Source organism: Mus caroli, unplaced genomic scaffold (genome assembly GCF_978045245.1).
Source record: "Mus caroli unplaced genomic scaffold, Mus_caroli_1 scaffold_5, whole genome shotgun sequence".
Classification (NCBI taxonomy): Eukaryota; Metazoa; Chordata; class Mammalia; order Rodentia; family Muridae; genus Mus; species Mus caroli.
Window position 1 is genome coordinate 48,870,179 of NW_028227260.1, and position 5,330 is coordinate 48,875,508.

Consider the following 5,330-nt stretch of genomic DNA (forward strand, 5'->3'; position numbering starts at 1 on the left):
TAGTATAATATTAGGTGTTGAAAAATATTCCCCCAAATTAAATAAAATACACAACTATAAATTTCACAATACTTTGACATAAAATACTTTGATATATGTGTGTGTGTGTGTGTGTGTGTGTGTGTGTGATTGCAAAACCAGCATATATATATATACTATCAAAATTGATTGAGGATTGAAAGAATGGAAAGAGTTAAAAATGTGTGAAGTTTCTAATAGAAGGGATTTTAAAGGTGAGAACTCAATTAATAAGGACTGGAAAGCAAGGAAAAACAGGTTGGTTGAATCATACCAGTTTGATATTATAAATGTCACATTTAGGATCCTAGCAGGATATTCACAAAGAGACACATGCCAAACCATATGTTGAAAATGAGTTTGGATCTTGAAAGAAGCAGCAGGGCCAGAATTCTAGATGCAGTCATCAGCCTGTATGTGGTAATTTAGATCATCTGGAGAAAGTGTACAGCAGAAAGTAGACAAATTGTTAAGGAATGCCTACAGCTAAAAGGTGGAGAAGGTAGCTTTTACAATTGATTATAATAGATGTTGGATGGGTAGAAAAGTAATAAGAAGAACAAAGTTTTATTGCAAAAGACAACGAAGGAGAGCTTTTAAAATGACATAGTGTTTACATGAGTGCAGTGTAGCAATACCAAATGCCCAATGAGGACTGAGAAGTGTGGAAGTTTGACCAGCCATATGGTAACAAATCACTCATTTAGAATGGGTAGTACATAATGAAAACAAACAAAGTTGTTTGTAATATAATTAAGACAATTATAAATTACATTCTAAAAAATGGTAAGGTTAAGTTGATAAGAAGTGTAACATGGACAGAAACTATAAATCAACTTATTAATGTTTGATTTTCAGGAAAGGAGAGTATGCTTTGTTTTGTTTTGTCTTGTTCTTCTCTTTTATTTTAGACTGAGGTATACAATTACAACATCGCAAGTAAATTTAGATTAACATATTTCTAAAAGAAAGTGGAACTCTACCACCTACTTGATAATTTCACAGGTGATTGGCATTATTTTTTACAAAGAACTATGTCAGAAAACATGAATCAACTATAGGAAATGAATCATGAACAGTTGCCTTGTAGGGCACATGAATCAGCAACATTTAAATAGGAAGTACTTGAAACTTTTTATATCTTCACACTTGATTAGAAAATATTTCTTATATATCTAATTTTATTCATGACTAACACATAAAAAAGAAGTATGTGGTCTGAGAAGGAAAGAAACCTAAAAACAAGGTTAAAACTTTCTAAGTGAAACTAATTTCAAATCACCTCAAAGTATCATATTCAGTTTACACAAAAGGAAGTCATAATAACCATAGAAAATATGACTGTGTAGGTTCTTTTTTAAAGTACTCATATTCTTGCTTTTTAGAAAGTTTTATTAGCAGAAGCTTTACATTTTCACTGGATAATTTTAGTAATATTGCCCCAAAATTGATTTCTTGGAAAAATTTGCTAAAATGTTTATGACAGACAGAATGTATCTACAAAGTAAACATAATATATAGTGTTTATTAATAAAATATATTAAAATGATTATAATGTGATTAAATAAAAGAAAAATGAATTGAGTGAATCAAAATAAACAAACTACACTAAAAATTGAAAAATACAGGTTTTATTTTCATTAAATATTTGATCGCATTCTTTCCACACCACCTTATCTTCCTAGATTTTCCATATGTCTATATATACCTAGCCTTATCTTAGTTAAGTACAATTAATCAAAACAAACCACATCAGACAAAAACTATCAAACAAAATCAAAACATATTAAAAACTACTCTATCTCTCTCTCCCTCCTCCCACCCTGTCTCTGTGTCTATGTCTGTGTCTGTGTTTGTGTCTATGTCTGTCTATCTTCTGTCTGTCTGTCTCTCTCTCTCTCTCTGTCTCTCTCTCTGTCTCTCTCTGTCTCTCTGTCTCTGTCTCTGTCTCTGTCTCTGTCTCTCTCTCTCTCTCTCTCTCTCACACACACACACACACACACTGTACTGGCTATTTTTGTGTCAACTTGACACAGCTGGAGTTATCACAGAGAAAGGAGCTTCAGTTGAGGAAATGCCTCCATGAGATCCAACTGTAAGGCATTTTCTCAATTAGTGATCAAGGGGGAAAGGCCCCTTGTGGGTGGGACCATCCCTGGGCTGGTAGTCTTGGGTTCTATAAGAGAGCAGGCTGAGCAAGCCAGGGGAGGTAAGCCAGTAAAGAACATCCCTCCATGACTTCTGCATCAGCTCCTGCTTTCTGACCTGTTTGAGTTCCAGTCCTGACTTCCTTTGGTGATGAACAGCAGCATGGAAGTGTAAGCCGAATAAACCCTTTCCTCCCCAACTTGCTTCTTGGTCATGATGTTTGTGCAGGAATAGAAACCCTGACTAAGACACACACACACACACACACACACACACACACACACACACACAAATTAAGTCCCTGTAGTGCTGGCTAAATATTTCTGGACCTGGTGCCTGTTTTGGAGTATGGTTGATATACTCAGTGATAGTACATTGGAGAAATTATTTGATTTTCTTTTTCAAAAAGATATTGATTGCAAATAGTTTTTTTTTTTTTTTTAGTGCTGGAACTATTCATTCACTTCTACTTCTCTATACTGACATTTTGTCTGGTTTAAACCTGTGCATAATATCAAAGTCTTCATGTATTCTTGACTTAAGATTGTAAATAAGAATTGTCTATCTTCTACTAGTTTGCAAAATCTATTTTTCTACCATATTTCTCACTCTATCACTTACTACCTATCATATCCACTATTTATACTCTAGTTACAATGAACTATACACTATTCCTTCAGTAGTCTTATGTGTGCTTGGGGATGTCTCTCCCCTATAATAATCAATCACTAATAATGTCAAGAGAACTACTACTTTGTTGTATCTATCACTTCACTTATATGTTTTGCAAATGATGACTTCTATAAGGTTCAATTTTCTTGCACTATCTATGAAGGCCTTTAATATCTGCTTTATATTTATTTTTCAAATACATACCATTTGATCACTGTGTTTTCACCAATCCTCATAATTTATCTGTGCTAATTCTGAATCTCTTAAATTCTTGCATTATCATTTTTCATTATTTTCTACACATTCATGAAACTTACAACACGAATTTAGAATAATATTCCTGTTTTCTTCTGAATCCAAACCTAATTCATTTGGCTATCACATTCAGAACCTGAATGTCATGTCCATAAAACTCTCCTTGGCTTTTTTGGTTGATATCCCTTTATTGCTCTCTCTCTCTCTCTCTCTCTCTCTCTCTCTCTCTCTCTTGCCAGTCACACACTTAAATTTTAATAAAGCCAAAATTCTTTAGGCACTAGAAACTGTTTTTTATACACCTTCTTTTGCTGACATTCTAAATAGTATATAAACATTATAAAACAAATTAATGTTTGTGACCCGGGCTTGTGATAGGAACCATCAATTATACAGAAGTGACAGCCTTTTCCTATTTGTTTTTCCAGCCCCTTTCAGTCTCTGTCACTTGTCTTTTCTGGGTTAATCTATCTAAACCCTCGTGAAATAGGGACCAAAAATAGTACCAACTCAGTATCATGAGGTTTAAGAGACAGCCCAACAGTAAAAAGGCCAGGCTCTCGGGAACCTTCAAACTCCATGGGTTCTGAGCCTTTGGTAGAACTCTTTCTCAGATCCTGGGCTGAGAAACCAGTGGATCTATAAACCAAGCACACAGATCTAAAGACCAAGTGACGGTCTGTATGATAAGGTACATGGACTTGTAACCATCACTAGCAACATCCAGCCTCAGGACTTCCAAGACTTCTGAGGTCATGTCCCCTATCGATGCCTCCCATGTACCTCTCCGTTCCCCTGCCACACCTGGATCAGCAGAGGTCAAAGACAGTGACCAGCCCCAGTGGGTGTAAGGGGAGGGGTGTCGGGGAGAAACACTGTCCAAGTTATTGCAAAGTTGGTAACATTTGCTCTTGGGAACGAGAGGTAGGGCCCGGAACAAGGATCACAGCTGGAAGGTGAAGCACAGTCCCAGCATTCAGTAGTGATAGTGATCAGGCTTGAAGGGGCCATTAATGGGCATGCCAAGGTACTGGACCTGCTTCTCAGTCAGCTTGGTCAGCTTAACATTCAGCTTGCCCAGGTGGGCTTCAGCCACTGCCTCATCCAGCTTCTTAGGCAGGAAGTGAACAGGGTATTTATCTGGGTGGGTCCACAGCTCAATCTGTGCCATCACCTGGTTCATGAAGGAATTGCTCATCACGAAGCTGGGCTATTCAATGGCACAACCCAGGTTGACCAGATGGCCTTCAGCTAGAAAGATGATGTGGCACCCATTCTTTAGCCAATTCACCTGGGGCTTGATGTTCACCTTCTCCATGGCGTTCTCTTTGAGCTACTTCACATCAATCTCCACATCGAAGTGTCCAATGTTACAAACAATGGCATCATCCTTCATCTGTTCAAATTGCTGGCCAAGGACGGTAACAAAGATGTTGCCCTCCTTCGTCCATGGTGGTTACCTCATAGCCCTCCAGGGCAGCTTGCAGTGCATTGATGGGGTCAATCTTGGTGGTGATGACTCGGACCCCAAAACCCCTCAGGGCCTGGGCACAGCCCTTGCCCACATCAACATAGCCTGCCACCACCACCACCTGGCCCTCAATTCATCATATCTGTGGCCCGTTTGATGCCATCTATGAAGGACTCCCAGAAGCCATAGAGGTCGTCAAACTTGCTCTTGGTGACAAAATCATTGACATTAGTGGCAGGCACCTTCAGTATCCCATTGGACATCATCTTGTAGAGGTTGTGGACCCCAGTCGTCGTCTCCTCGGAGATACCTTGGATGCCTGACAGAAGCTGTAGATATTTGGTGAGGATGAGGTTAATAAGGTAACCACCATCATCCAGAATCATGTTGAGGGGTCCATCCTTGCAGTACAACATCTGCTCAATGCACCACAGGTACTCCTCATCTGTCTCGCCCTTCCAGGCAAACCCTGGAATACCAGCCTTGGCAATGTCATCCACTGCATGGTCCTGAGTACAGAAGATGTTGCAGCTGGACCACTGCACCTTAGCACCCAGGGCCATGAGAGTTTCAATGAGAACAGTAGTTTCCATTGTCATGTGCAGGCAGAGCCAGCAATGCAAGCACCCTTCGGTGGCTTGAAGGCTGAGTACATCTCCTGCATGTTCATCAATCCTGGCATCTCATTCTCAGCTATGTCCAGGGCCTTCCATCCCCGGGCAGCCAATCCGATGTCTGCGACTTTGCAGGGTAGTTTATCAGACAT

The 5,330-nt window shown here is 39.2% G+C and overlaps 1 pseudogene; it reads right to left on the reverse strand.

Moving 5' to 3' along the window:
* Positions 1-4,069: 4,069 nt before the first annotated feature.
* Positions 4,070-5,330, reverse strand: LOC110288332 (adenosylhomocysteinase pseudogene; annotated as a pseudogene).